Source organism: Atractosteus spatula, unplaced genomic scaffold (assembly GCF_055471065.1).
Source record: "Atractosteus spatula isolate fAtrSpa1 unplaced genomic scaffold, fAtrSpa1.hap1 Scaffold_42, whole genome shotgun sequence".
NCBI lineage: Eukaryota > Metazoa > Chordata > Actinopteri > Semionotiformes > Lepisosteidae > Atractosteus > Atractosteus spatula.
The window spans coordinates 65,831-79,077 of NW_028296871.1; the positions used below are offsets into that span (position 1 = coordinate 65,831).

At 60.7% G+C, this 13,247-nt stretch overlaps 12 non-coding genes across 12 annotated transcripts; all 12 read left to right on the plus strand.

Annotated features, from left to right (window-relative positions):
- The first annotated feature begins 447 nt into the window (after positions 1-447).
- Positions 448-638, plus strand: LOC148806982 (U2 spliceosomal RNA). Its single transcript, XR_016089103.1, has one exon. It is a non-coding gene; the product is annotated as a U2 spliceosomal RNA (small nuclear RNA).
- Positions 639-1,420: 782 nt separating this feature from the next.
- Positions 1,421-1,611, plus strand: LOC148806983 (U2 spliceosomal RNA). Its single transcript, XR_016089104.1, has one exon. It is a non-coding gene; the product is annotated as a U2 spliceosomal RNA (small nuclear RNA).
- A 784-nt stretch (positions 1,612-2,395) lies between these two features.
- On the plus strand, positions 2,396-2,586 carry LOC148806984 (U2 spliceosomal RNA). The gene has a single exon (XR_016089105.1). It is a non-coding gene; the product is annotated as a U2 spliceosomal RNA (small nuclear RNA).
- Positions 2,587-3,374: 788 nt separating this feature from the next.
- On the plus strand, positions 3,375-3,565 carry LOC148806985 (U2 spliceosomal RNA). Its single transcript, XR_016089106.1, has one exon. It is a non-coding gene; the product is annotated as a U2 spliceosomal RNA (small nuclear RNA).
- A 787-nt stretch (positions 3,566-4,352) lies between these two features.
- Positions 4,353-4,543, plus strand: LOC148806986 (U2 spliceosomal RNA). Its single transcript, XR_016089107.1, has one exon. It is a non-coding gene; the product is annotated as a U2 spliceosomal RNA (small nuclear RNA).
- A 785-nt stretch (positions 4,544-5,328) lies between these two features.
- On the plus strand, positions 5,329-5,519 carry LOC148806987 (U2 spliceosomal RNA). The gene has a single exon (XR_016089108.1). It is a non-coding gene; the product is annotated as a U2 spliceosomal RNA (small nuclear RNA).
- Positions 5,520-6,308: 789 nt separating this feature from the next.
- On the plus strand, positions 6,309-6,499 carry LOC148806988 (U2 spliceosomal RNA). The gene has a single exon (XR_016089110.1). It is a non-coding gene; the product is annotated as a U2 spliceosomal RNA (small nuclear RNA).
- A 783-nt stretch (positions 6,500-7,282) lies between these two features.
- On the plus strand, positions 7,283-7,473 carry LOC148806989 (U2 spliceosomal RNA). Its single transcript, XR_016089111.1, has one exon. It is a non-coding gene; the product is annotated as a U2 spliceosomal RNA (small nuclear RNA).
- A 785-nt stretch (positions 7,474-8,258) lies between these two features.
- LOC148806990 (U2 spliceosomal RNA) lies at positions 8,259-8,449 on the plus strand. Its single transcript, XR_016089112.1, has one exon. It is a non-coding gene; the product is annotated as a U2 spliceosomal RNA (small nuclear RNA).
- A 783-nt stretch (positions 8,450-9,232) lies between these two features.
- On the plus strand, positions 9,233-9,423 carry LOC148806991 (U2 spliceosomal RNA). The gene has a single exon (XR_016089113.1). It is a non-coding gene; the product is annotated as a U2 spliceosomal RNA (small nuclear RNA).
- Positions 9,424-10,201: 778 nt separating this feature from the next.
- On the plus strand, positions 10,202-10,392 carry LOC148806992 (U2 spliceosomal RNA). The gene has a single exon (XR_016089114.1). It is a non-coding gene; the product is annotated as a U2 spliceosomal RNA (small nuclear RNA).
- A 2,256-nt stretch (positions 10,393-12,648) lies between these two features.
- On the plus strand, positions 12,649-12,844 carry LOC148806993 (U2 spliceosomal RNA). Its single transcript, XR_016089071.1, has one exon. It is a non-coding gene; the product is annotated as a U2 spliceosomal RNA (small nuclear RNA).
- The last annotated feature ends 403 nt before the right edge of the window (positions 12,845-13,247 follow it).

The window sequence follows — 13,247 nt, forward strand, 5'->3', positions numbered from 1 at the left end:
TTCGACAGCCGGCCGTTTTCCCTCCAAAAAACTTAGTATATACACCTTTTCTTTCTTTTTTTCGGCAGGCAGGCAGGTGTGTGTGTGTCCCCGTCCCTCCCGAGAGAGCGCTGCCCCTTGCCTCTGCCCGCAGGTGCCGACGGTCCGCTTTCGCTTGCAGCTCACTCGGCACGGCTGCTGCTGGTGGGAGGGGCCTAAGCTAAGGAGGCCGGCCGGCTGGCGCCCCCCGCGGCTGCGGTCGTTGTCGGGCCGTTGACAGGAGATCAAAGAGCAGGGCCCCCGCCCGGGACTGGCGGGCAGGCAGGCGAGCAAGCAGGCAGGCAAGAGAGGGGGAGAGCGGAGTCCGGGCGGCCGGCAGCCGCGTGCGGACCGGGCTCCAGAGGCGTCGGCCTGCGCCGCTGCGCGCCAGCCGGACGCCCGCGCGCCCGCCCAAGGCCGGCGTCGGGCATCGCTTCTCGGCCTTTTGGCTAAGATCAAGTGTAGTATCTGTTCTTATCAGTTTAATATCTGATACGTCCCCCATCGGGGGACCACATATTAAACGGATTTTTGGAACAGGGAGCTGGATCAGGAGCTTGCTCCGTCCTCTCCACGCATCGGCCCGGTATTGCAGCGCCTCCGGGAACGGTGCACTACCTTCTCTCAGCGGTGAAAAGACAGACGTAGCTAGCAAGCAAGCGAGGTGGACCGGAGCTCCTTCCTCTCCGGTCTCGTCTCTCGTCCATCTGTGTGTCTCTGTGTCTCTCTCTCTCCCCCTCCCCGTTCCCGTGCTCCCTCCGTGCACTTTCCCGCGCCTCGACTCTCTCGGCAAGCAGGCCGGCCCCCTTTTCGGCTCCCGTGCGTTTTCCCTCCAAAAAACTTAGTTTTTTCCTCCTTTTTCCAGGGAGGCAGGCGTGGCTTGTGTGTGTGTGTGTGTGTGTGTGTGTGTGTGTGTGTGTGTGTGTGTGTGCCCCGTCCTTGCAGGCGGGCCCCTTTCGACAGCCGGCCGTTTTCCCTCCAAAAAACTTAGTATATACACCTTTTCTTTCTTTTTTTCGGCAGGCAGGCAGGTGTGTGTGTGTCCCCGTCCCTCCCGAGAGAGCGCTGCCCCTTGCCTCTGCCCGCAGGTGCCGACGGTCCGCTTTCGCTTGCAGCTCACTCGGCACGGCTGCTGCTGGTGGGAGGGGCCTAAGCTAAGGAGGCCGGCCGGCTGGCGCCCCCCGCGGCTGCGGTCGTTGTCGGGCCGTTGACAGGAGATCAAAGAGCAGGGCCCCCGCCCGGGACTGGCGGGCAGGCAGGCGAGCAAGCAGGCAGGCAAGAGAGGGGGAGAGCGGAGTCCGGGCGGCCGGCAGCCGCGTGCGGACCGGGCTCCAGAGGCGTCGGCCTGCGCCGCTGCGCGCCAGCCGGACGCCCGCGCGCCCGCCCAAGGCCGGCGTCGGGCATCGCTTCTCGGCCTTTTGGCTAAGATCAAGTGTAGTATCTGTTCTTATCAGTTTAATATCTGATACGTCCCCCATCGGGGGACCACATATTAAACGGATTTTTGGAACAGGGAGCTGGATCAGGAGCTTGCTCCGTCCTCTCCACGCATCGGCCCGGTATTGCAGCGCCTCCGGGAACGGTGCACTACCTTCTCTCAGCGGTGAAAAGACAGACGTAGCTAGCAAGCAAGCGAGGTGGACCGGAGCTCCTTCCTCTCCGGTCTCGTCTCTCGTCCATCTGTGTGTCTCTGTGTCTCTCTCTCTCCCCCTCCCCGTTCCCGTGCTCCCTCCGTGCACTTTCCCGCGCCTCGACTCTCTCGGCAAGCAGGCCGGCCCCCTTTTCGGCTCCCGTGCGTTTTCCCTCCAAAAAACTTAGTTTTTTCCTCCTTTTTCCAGGGAGGCAGGCGTGGCTGTGTGTGTGTGTGTGTGTGTGTGTGTGTGTGTGTGTGTGTGTGTGTGTGTGTCCCCGTCCTTGCAGGCGGGCCCCTTTCGACAGCCGGCCGTTTTCCCTCCAAAAAACTTAGTATATACACCTTTTCTTTCTTTTTTTCGGCAGGCAGGCAGGTGTGTGTGTGTCCCCGTCCCTCCCGAGAGAGCGCTGCCCCTTGCCTCTGCCCGCAGGTGCCGACGGTCCGCTTTCGCTTGCAGCTCACTCGGCACGGCTGCTGCTGGTGGGAGGGGCCTAAGCTAAGGAGGCCGGCCGGCTGGCGCCCCCCGCGGCTGCGGTCGTTGTCGGGCCGTTGACAGGAGATCAAAGAGCAGGGCCCCCGCCCGGGACTGGCGGGCAGGCAGGCGAGCAAGCAGGCAGGCAAGAGAGGGGGAGAGCGGAGTCCGGGCGGCCGGCAGCCGCGTGCGGACCGGGCTCCAGAGGCGTCGGCCTGCGCCGCTGCGCGCCAGCCGGACGCCCGCGCGCCCGCCCAAGGCCGGCGTCGGGCATCGCTTCTCGGCCTTTTGGCTAAGATCAAGTGTAGTATCTGTTCTTATCAGTTTAATATCTGATACGTCCCCCATCGGGGGACCACATATTAAACGGATTTTTGGAACAGGGAGCTGGATCAGGAGCTTGCTCCGTCCTCTCCACGCATCGGCCCGGTATTGCAGCGCCTCCGGGAACGGTGCACTACCTTCTCTCAGCGGTGAAAAGACAGACGTAGCTAGCAAGCAAGCGAGGTGGACCGGAGCTCCTTCCTCTCCGGTCTCGTCTCTCGTCCATCTGTGTGTCTCTGTGTCTCTCTCTCTCCCCCTCCCCGTTCCCGTGCTCCCTCCGTGCACTTTCCCGCGCCTCGACTCTCTCGGCAAGCAGGCCGGCCCCCTTTTCGGCTCCCGTGCGTTTTCCCTCCAAAAAACTTAGTTTTTTCCTCCTTTTTCCAGGGAGGCAGGCGTGGCTTGTGTGTGTGTGTGTGTGTGTGTGTGTGTGTGTGTGTGTGTGTGTGTGTGTGTCCCCGTCCTTGCAGGCGGGCCCCTTTCGACAGCCGGCCGTTTTCCCTCCAAAAAACTTAGTATATACACCTTTTCTTTCTTTTTTTCGGCAGGCAGGCAGGTGTGTGTGTGTCCCCGTCCCTCCCGAGAGAGCGCTGCCCCTTGCCTCTGCCCGCAGGTGCCGACGGTCCGCTTTCGCTTGCAGCTCACTCGGCACGGCTGCTGCTGGTGGGAGGGGGGGCCTAAGCTAAGGAGGCCGGCCGGCTGGCGCCCCCCGCGGCTGCGGTCGTTGTCGGGCCGTTGACAGGAGATCAAAGAGCAGGGCCCCCGCCCGGGACTGGCGGGCAGGCAGGCGAGCAAGCAGGCAGGCAAGAGAGGGGGAGAGCGGAGTCCGGGCGGCCGGCAGCCGCGTGCGGACCGGGCTCCAGAGGCGTCGGCCTGCGCCGCTGCGCGCCAGCCGGACGCCCGCGCGCCCGCCCAAGGCCGGCGTCGGGCATCGCTTCTCGGCCTTTTGGCTAAGATCAAGTGTAGTATCTGTTCTTATCAGTTTAATATCTGATACGTCCCCCATCGGGGGACCACATATTAAACGGATTTTTGGAACAGGGAGCTGGATCAGGAGCTTGCTCCGTCCTCTCCACGCATCGGCCCGGTATTGCAGCGCCTCCGGGAACGGTGCACTACCTTCTCTCAGCGGTGAAAAGACAGACGTAGCTAGCAAGCAAGCGAGGTGGACCGGAGCTCCTTCCTCTCCGGTCTCGTCTCTCGTCCATCTGTGTGTCTCTGTGTCTCTCTCTCTCCCCCTCCCCGTTCCCGTGCTCCCTCCGTGCACTTTCCCGCGCCTCGACTCTCTCGGCAAGCAGGCCGGCCCCCTTTTCGGCTCCCGTGCGTTTTCCCTCCAAAAAACTTAGTTTTTTCCTCCTTTTTCCAGGGAGGCAGGCGTGGCTTGTGTGTGTGTGTGTGTGTGTGTGTGTGTGTGTGTGTGTGTGTGTGTGTGTGTGTCCCCGTCCTTGCAGGCGGGCCCCTTTCGACAGCCGGCCGTTTTCCCTCCAAAAAACTTAGTATATACACCTTTTCTTTCTTTTTTTCGGCAGGCAGGCAGGTGTGTGTGTGTCCCCGTCCCTCCCGAGAGAGCGCTGCCCCTTGCCTCTGCCCGCAGGTGCCGACGGTCCGCTTTCGCTTGCAGCTCACTCGGCACGGCTGCTGCTGGTGGGAGGGGCCTAAGCTAAGGAGGCCGGCCGGCTGGCGCCCCCCGCGGCTGCGGTCGTTGTCGGGCCGTTGACAGGAGATCAAAGAGCAGGGCCCCCGCCCGGGACTGGCGGGCAGGCAGGCGAGCAAGCAGGCAGGCAAGAGAGGGGGAGAGCGGAGTCCGGGCGGCCGGCAGCCGCGTGCGGACCGGGCTCCAGAGGCGTCGGCCTGCGCCGCTGCGCGCCAGCCGGACGCCCGCGCGCCCGCCCAAGGCCGGCGTCGGGCATCGCTTCTCGGCCTTTTGGCTAAGATCAAGTGTAGTATCTGTTCTTATCAGTTTAATATCTGATACGTCCCCCATCGGGGGACCACATATTAAACGGATTTTTGGAACAGGGAGCTGGATCAGGAGCTTGCTCCGTCCTCTCCACGCATCGGCCCGGTATTGCAGCGCCTCCGGGAACGGTGCACTACCTTCTCTCAGCGGTGAAAAGACAGACGTAGCTAGCAAGCAAGCGAGGTGGACCGGAGCTCCTTCCTCTCCGGTCTCGTCTCTCGTCCATCTGTGTGTCTCTGTGTCTCTCTCTCTCCCCCTCCCCGTTCCCGTGCTCCCTCCGTGCACTTTCCCGCGCCTCGACTCTCTCGGCAAGCAGGCCGGCCCCCTTTTCGGCTCCCGTGCGTTTTCCCTCCAAAAAACTTAGTTTTTTCCTCCTTTTTCCAGGGAGGCAGGCGTGGCTTGTGTGTGTGTGTGTGTGTGTGTGTGTGTGTGTGTGTGTGTGTGTGTGTGTGTCCCCGTCCTTGCAGGCGGGCCCCTTTCGACAGCCGGCCGTTTTCCCTCCAAAAAACTTAGTATATACACCTTTTCTTTCTTTTTTTCGGCAGGCAGGCAGGTGTGTGTGTGTCCCCGTCCCTCCCGAGAGAGCGCTGCCCCTTGCCTCTGCCCGCAGGTGCCGACGGTCCGCTTTCGCTTGCAGCTCACTCGGCACGGCTGCTGCTGGTGGGAGGGGCCTAAGCTAAGGAGGCCGGCCGGCTGGCGCCCCCCGCGGCTGCGGTCGTTGTCGGGCCGTTGACAGGAGATCAAAGAGCAGGGCCCCCGCCCGGGACTGGCGGGCAGGCAGGCGAGCAAGCAGGCAGGCAAGAGAGGGGGAGAGCGGAGTCCGGGCGGCCGGCAGCCGCGTGCGGACCGGGCTCCAGAGGCGTCGGCCTGCGCCGCTGCGCGCCAGCCGGACGCCCGCGCGCCCGCCCAAGGCCGGCGTCGGGCATCGCTTCTCGGCCTTTTGGCTAAGATCAAGTGTAGTATCTGTTCTTATCAGTTTAATATCTGATACGTCCCCCATCGGGGGACCACATATTAAACGGATTTTTGGAACAGGGAGCTGGATCAGGAGCTTGCTCCGTCCTCTCCACGCATCGGCCCGGTATTGCAGCGCCTCCGGGAACGGTGCACTACCTTCTCTCAGCGGTGAAAAGACAGACGTAGCTAGCAAGCAAGCGAGGTGGACCGGAGCTCCTTCCTCTCCGGTCTCGTCTCTCGTCCATCTGTGTGTCTCTGTGTCTCTCTCTCTCCCCCTCCCCGTTCCCGTGCTCCCTCCGTGCACTTTCCCGCGCCTCGACTCTCTCGGCAAGCAGGCCGGCCCCCTTTTCGGCTCCCGTGCGTTTTCCCTCCAAAAAACTTAGTTTTTTCCTCCTTTTTCCAGGGAGGCAGGCGTGGCTTGTGTGTGTGTGTGTGTGTGTGTGTGTGTGTGTGTGTGTGTGTGTGTGTGTGTGTGTCCCCGTCCTTGCAGGCGGGCCCCTTTCGACAGCCGGCCGTTTTCCCTCCAAAAAACTTAGTATATACACCTTTTCTTTCTTTTTTTCGGCAGGCAGGCAGGTGTGTGTGTGTCCCCGTCCCTCCCGAGAGAGCGCTGCCCCTTGCCTCTGCCCGCAGGTGCCGACGGTCCGCTTTCGCTTGCAGCTCACTCGGCACGGCTGCTGCTGGTGGGAGGGGCCTAAGCTAAGGAGGCCGGCCGGCTGGCGCCCCCCGCGGCTGCGGTCGTTGTCGGGCCGTTGACAGGAGATCAAAGAGCAGGGCCCCCGCCCGGGACTGGCGGGCAGGCAGGCGAGCAAGCAGGCAGGCAAGAGAGGGGGAGAGCGGAGTCCGGGCGGCCGGCAGCCGCGTGCGGACCGGGCTCCAGAGGCGTCGGCCTGCGCCGCTGCGCGCCAGCCGGACGCCCGCGCGCCCGCCCAAGGCCGGCGTCGGGCATCGCTTCTCGGCCTTTTGGCTAAGATCAAGTGTAGTATCTGTTCTTATCAGTTTAATATCTGATACGTCCCCCATCGGGGGACCACATATTAAACGGATTTTTGGAACAGGGAGCTGGATCAGGAGCTTGCTCCGTCCTCTCCACGCATCGGCCCGGTATTGCAGCGCCTCCGGGAACGGTGCACTACCTTCTCTCAGCGGTGAAAAGACAGACGTAGCTAGCAAGCAAGCGAGGTGGACCGGAGCTCCTTCCTCTCCGGTCTCGTCTCTCGTCCATCTGTGTGTCTCTGTGTCTCTCTCTCTCCCCCTCCCCGTTCCCGTGCTCCCTCCGTGCACTTTCCCGCGCCTCGACTCTCTCGGCAAGCAGGCCGGCCCCCTTTTCGGCTCCCGTGCGTTTTCCCTCCAAAAAACTTAGTTTTTTCCTCCTTTTTCCAGGGAGGCAGGCGTGGCTTGTGTGTGTGTGTGTGTGTGTGTGTGTGTGTGTGTGTGTGTGTGTGTGTGTCCCCGTCCTTGCAGGCGGGCCCCTTTCGACAGCCGGCCGTTTTCCCTCCAAAAAACTTAGTATATACACCTTTTCTTTCTTTTTTTCGGCAGGCAGGCAGGTGTGTGTGTGTCCCCGTCCCTCCCGAGAGAGCGCTGCCCCTTGCCTCTGCCCGCAGGTGCCGACGGTCCGCTTTCGCTTGCAGCTCACTCGGCACGGCTGCTGCTGGTGGGAGGGGCCTAAGCTAAGGAGGCCGGCCGGCTGGCGCCCCCCGCGGCTGCGGTCGTTGTCGGGCCGTTGACAGGAGATCAAAGAGCAGGGCCCCCGCCCGGGACTGGCGGGCAGGCAGGCGAGCAAGCAGGCAGGCAAGAGAGGGGGAGAGCGGAGTCCGGGCGGCCGGCAGCCGCGTGCGGACCGGGCTCCAGAGGCGTCGGCCTGCGCCGCTGCGCGCCAGCCGGACGCCCGCGCGCCCGCCCAAGGCCGGCGTCGGGCATCGCTTCTCGGCCTTTTGGCTAAGATCAAGTGTAGTATCTGTTCTTATCAGTTTAATATCTGATACGTCCCCCATCGGGGGACCACATATTAAACGGATTTTTGGAACAGGGAGCTGGATCAGGAGCTTGCTCCGTCCTCTCCACGCATCGGCCCGGTATTGCAGCGCCTCCGGGAACGGTGCACTACCTTCTCTCAGCGGTGAAAAGACAGACGTAGCTAGCAAGCAAGCGAGGTGGACCGGAGCTCCTTCCTCTCCGGTCTCGTCTCTCGTCCATCTGTGTGTCTCTGTGTCTCTCTCTCTCCCCCTCCCCGTTCCCGTGCTCCCTCCGTGCACTTTCCCGCGCCTCGACTCTCTCGGCAAGCAGGCCGGCCCCCTTTTCGGCTCCCGTGCGTTTTCCCTCCAAAAAACTTAGTTTTTTCCTCCTTTTTCCAGGGAGGCAGGCGTGGCTTGTGTGTGTGTGTGTGTGTGTGTGTGTGTGTGTGTGTGTGTGTGTGTGTGTGTCCCCGTCCTTGCAGGCGGGCCCCTTTCGACAGCCGGCCGTTTTCCCTCCAAAAAACTTAGTATATACACCTTTTCTTTCTTTTTTTCGGCAGGCAGGCAGGTGTGTGTGTGTCCCCGTCCCTCCCGAGAGAGCGCTGCCCCTTGCCTCTGCCCGCAGGTGCCGACGGTCCGCTTTCGCTTGCAGCTCACTCGGCACGGCTGCTGCTGGTGGGAGGGGCCTAAGCTAAGGAGGCCGGCCGGCTGGCGCCCCCCGCGGCTGCGGTCGTTGTCGGGCCGTTGACAGGAGATCAAAGAGCTGGGCCCCCGCCCGGGACTGGCGGGCAGGCAGGCGAGCAAGCAGGCAGGCAAGAGAGGGGGAGAGCGGAGTCCGGGCGGCCGGCAGCCGCGTGCGGACCGGGCTCCAGAGGCGTCGGCCTGCGCCGCTGCGCGCCAGCCGGACGCCCGCGCGCCCGCCCAAGGCCGGCGTCGGGCATCGCTTCTCGGCCTTTTGGCTAAGATCAAGTGTAGTATCTGTTCTTATCAGTTTAATATCTGATACGTCCCCCATCGGGGGACCACATATTAAACGGATTTTTGGAACAGGGAGCTGGATCAGGAGCTTGCTCCGTCCTCTCCACGCATCGGCCCGGTATTGCAGCGCCTCCGGGAACGGTGCACTACCTTCTCTCAGCGGTGAAAAGACAGACGTAGCTAGCAAGCAAGCGAGGTGGACCGGAGCTCCTTCCTCTCCGGTCTCGTCTCTCGTCCATCTGTGTGTCTCTGTGTCTCTCTCTCTCCCCCTCCCCGTTCCCGTGCTCCCTCCGTGCACTTTCCCGCGCCTCGACTCTCTCGGCAAGCAGGCCGGCCCCCTTTTCGGCTCCCGTGCGTTTTCCCTCCAAAAAACTTAGTTTTTTCCTCCTTTTTCCAGGGAGGCAGGCGTGGCTTGTGTGTGTGTGTGTGTGTGTGTGTGTGTGTGTGTGTGTGTGTGTGTGTGTCCCCGTCCTTGCAGGCGGGCCCCTTTCGACAGCCGGCCGTTTTCCCTCCAAAAAACTTAGTATATACACCTTTTCTTTCTTTTTTTCGGCAGGCAGGCAGGTGTGTGTGTGTCCCCGTCCCTCCCGAGAGAGCGCTGCCCCTTGCCTCTGCCCGCAGGTGCCGACGGTCCGCTTTCGCTTGCAGCTCACTCGGCACGGCTGCTGCTGGTGGGAGGGGCCTAAGCTAAGGAGGCCGGCCGGCTGGCGCCCCCCGCGGCTGCGGTCGTTGTCGGGCCGTTGACAGGAGATCAAAGAGCAGGGCCCCCGCCCGGGACTGGCGGGCAGGCAGGCGAGCAAGCAGGCAGGCAAGAGAGGGGGAGAGCGGAGTCCGGGCGGCCGGCAGCCGCGTGCGGACCGGGCTCCAGAGGCGTCGGCCTGCGCCGCTGCGCGCCAGCCGGACGCCCGCGCGCCCGCCCAAGGCCGGCGTCGGGCATCGCTTCTCGGCCTTTTGGCTAAGATCAAGTGTAGTATCTGTTCTTATCAGTTTAATATCTGATACGTCCCCCATCGGGGGACCACATATTAAACGGATTTTTGGAACAGGGAGCTGGATCAGGAGCTTGCTCCGTCCTCTCCACGCATCGGCCCGGTATTGCAGCGCCTCCGGGAACGGTGCACTACCTTCTCTCAGCGGTGAAAAGACAGACGTAGCTAGCAAGCAAGCGAGGTGGACCGGAGCTCCTTCCTCTCCGGTCTCGTCTCTCGTCCATCTGTGTGTCTCTGTGTCTCTCTCTCTCCCCCTCCCCGTTCCCGTGCTCCCTCCGTGCACTTTCTCGACTCTCTCGGCAAGCAGGCCGGCCCCCTTTTCGGCTCCCGTGCGTTTTCCCTCCAAAAAACTTAGTTTTTTCCTCCTTTTTCCAGGGAGGCAGGCGTGGCTTGTGTGTGTGTGTGTGTGTGTGTGTGTGTGTGTGTGTGTGTGTGTGTGTGTGTCCCCGTCCTTGCAGGCGGGCCCCTTTCGACAGCCGGCCGTTTTCCCTCCAAAAAACTTAGTATATACACCTTTTCTTTCTTTTTTTCGGCAGGCAGGCAGGTGTGTGTGTGTCCCCGTCCCTCCCGAGAGAGCGCTGCCCCTTGCCTCTGCCCGCAGGTGCCGACGGTCCGCTTTCGCTTGCAGCTCACTCGGCACGGCTGCTGCTGGTGGGAGGGGCCTAAGCTAAGGAGGCCGGCCGGCTGGCGCCCCCCGCGGCTGCGGTCGTTGTCGGGCCGTTGACAGGAGATCAAAGAGCAGGGCCCCCGCCCGGGACTGGCGGGCAGGCAGGCGAGCAAGCAGGCAGGCAAGAGAGGGGGAGAGCGGAGTCCGGGCGGCCGGCAGCCGCGTGCGGACCGGGCTCCAGAGGCGTCGGCCTGCGCCGCTGCGCGCCAGCCGGACGCCCGCGCGCCCGCCCAAGGCCGGCGTCGGGCATCGCTTCTCGGCCTTTTGGCTAAGATCAAGTGTAGTATCTGTTCTTATCAGTTTAATATCTGATACGTCCCCCATCGGGGGACCACATATTAAACGGATTTTTGGAACAGGGAGCTGGATCAGGAGCTTGCTCCGTCCTCTCCACGCATCGGCCCGGTATTGCAGCGCCTCCGGGAACGGTGCACTACCTTCTCTCAGCGGTGAAAAGACAGACGTAGCTAGCAAGCAAGCGAGGTGGACCGGAGCTCCTTCCTCTCCGGTCTCGTCTCTCGTCCATCTGTGTGTCTCTGTGTCTCTCTCTCTCCCCCTCCCCGTTCCCGTGCTCCCTCCGTGCACTTTCCCGCGCCTCGACTCTCTCGGCAAGCAGGCCGGCCCCCTTTTGGACTTTTGATGTCACGTTGGGATCGGCCGAAATTTGTCGGGACGTGTGGGACAAAGCAGAAAGTGTTAAGGACAGAGCACCCATGGACATGTTCCGTGTGGAGCCTTTATTCGCCAGGGAGTTGCGACCACTGTTTGCACATATGTCGCATCCTTTTTTCCTGAAGAGGACATCGTAACCTTTCTAAAACGTTTTGTGGATGTGCAAGGTGCAGGGCGGAAAGAGTTGGATGCTAAGGGGTACTGGACCGGCAGAAGGAGGTTCCTGGTCCGCCTTCGGCCCGGTCCTGGGCTGGCCGGTGGACTAGTGCACCCCCCATCATCCTTCTCCATTGGAGTGAACAGAGGTACCTTACGTTACCCGGGTCAGCCGATTGTTTGTTACAGGTGCGGCAAAGCAGGACACATGGCGACGAATTGTTCCGAAGTGAGGTGCAGGAAGTGTGGTGCGGGAGGACATTTGGCTTCGACCTGCCGGGAGACGATTTCGTGTAACTTGTGTGGAAGACAGGGGCACCTGTATGGTGTGTGCCCCAGTCGGAAGAGAACATATGCGGATGCCGCTGCAGCAGGTGGTACGGGCGGCTCAAGCGGAGGGGTGACGCATCGTGCAGACTTATTGATGGAGAATGCTGCTACCGCAACAGTAAAGAAGAAGGAGCTACAGCCAGTCAGAAGGCAGGACACAGCTGGACCGAGCACAGACGGACAGACCGGTGGTCCTGAGAGTGAAGAAACAGATACGGTCGCAGACGGAATGAGAGAGGGTGAAGACCTTGAGTCTTCAGAGAGGGGGAGGTGGTGGAGGAAATAATGGAGGGAATTTCAGTGGGGAATGTGAATTGGGCGGAAATTGTATCTGATGAGGAGAGGGAGGGAGTTCGGTATGTGCTTGCCAAGAGGAAGAGTAAGAGGAAAATGGGGAAGGAGGCGGACCAACGACAAGCGAAGGAAGGTAGGGTAAGTGTAGTTGACCCAAATCCCTATGAGGGGTTGGAGGTAGAAAGCATCGAGATTGAAAGCGAGGAGGAGGGGCTCAGCGAGGATGTATTAGGTCAGAGGGGGGTTAGGGGAGACTTAGAGGACGTAAGGGCTGAGGAGTCCGAGATGGAGGAGAAGGAGAGTGAGAGGTTCAGCGCCGGTAAAGCAGTGGTGGGAGAGGGGACGGGAAGTGTGAAGGGGGACGAGGGTGAGATAGAAGTGGGTGGGGGAGAGAGGGTGGAAGAGGGAGTGAGAGAGGTCGTTCAGATAGTGGAGGGAGCGGGGGCGGAAAGCAGGGGAGAGAGTACGGGAGAGAGTGTGAGAGAGGGGAGTGTAACATCAGGCAGTGTGAGTGAGGAAGAAAAGCGGGACGACGGGTGGGAGGATTGGAAGAGGGAAAGAGGAGATCGGGTGGTTTCGGTGGCGGAGGTACCGGAGTGGGCGATGAGGCGTTGAGGCCCGGGTACAGGAGTCGACAAGCTTAAAGGTTCCTGATGTAGGTGTGGATAAGGACAAACATAGGAGTACCGTGAAGGATGTGTCGGAGCGGTTTGAAGTAAAACATCAATCCTTCTGTTTTGAGTACGTGTTATCGGACAATGTTTTGTTTGCTTTCATTGTGTCAGGGCAGGATGCGGCTGAGGTTGACAAGGTTGGCAGAGACTTGGGGGAAAAGATGCTCGGGGGAAAGCCTAGATAGAAGAAGGTTGAAAGAAGACAAGCAAGGAAGAAGAAGGAAGGGAGGTAGTGGAGTAAGAGCAAAAGAAGTTTTGCATGAGGGGTGGAATTATGTATATGGGCTAGAACTTGTGCAGGAAGGGGTGAGTTTCGAATAGGTGGGGAGACGGGGTAGGAATGTAAATAGATTAGCAAGATGTTGTATAGAGCATTATGTAAAGTTTGAAGAGGTGAATGATGGGTTTTGTGGGTTTGTGGTTTGAGTACGGGAATAATTTAGTATTAGGGGAGGGCTTGATTTGCATACAGGGTGGGGTTATGCTAATGACTGGTTGATTTAAGTTTGATGTATTTGTGGAACCGGGTTTGATGTTTGGGGTTTTTTGGTTATACCGAGGTTGGATTTATGGATTTTTGTATTTGCAATAAAAAAAAAAAAAAAAAAAAAATCTGTTCTTATCAGTTTAATATCTGATACGTCCCCCATCGGGGGACCACATATTAAACGGATTTTTGGAACAGGGAGCTGGATCAGGAGCTTGCTCCGTCCTCTCCACGCATCGGCCCGGTATTGCAGCGCCTCCGGGAACGGTGCACTACCTTCTCTCAGCGGTGAAAAGACAGACGTAGCTAGCAAGCAAGCGAGGTGGACCGGAGCTCCTTCCTCCTCGGTCTCGTCTCTCGTCCATCTGTGTGTCTCTGTGTCTCTCTTCTCCCCCCTCCCCGTTCCCGTGCTCCCTCCGTGCACTTTCCCGCGCCTCGACTCTCTCGGCAAGCAGGCGGCCCCCTTTTCGGCTCCCGTGCGTTTTCCCTCCAAAAAACTTAGTTTTTCCTCCTTTTTCCAGGGAGGCAGGCGTGGCTTGTGTGTGTGTGTGTGTGTGTGTGTGTGTGTGTGTGTGTGTGTGTGTGTCTTGTCCCGTCCTTGCAGGCGGGCCCCTTTCGACAGCCGGCCGTTTTCCCTCCAAAAAACTTAGTATATACACCTTTTCTTTCTTTTTTTCGGCA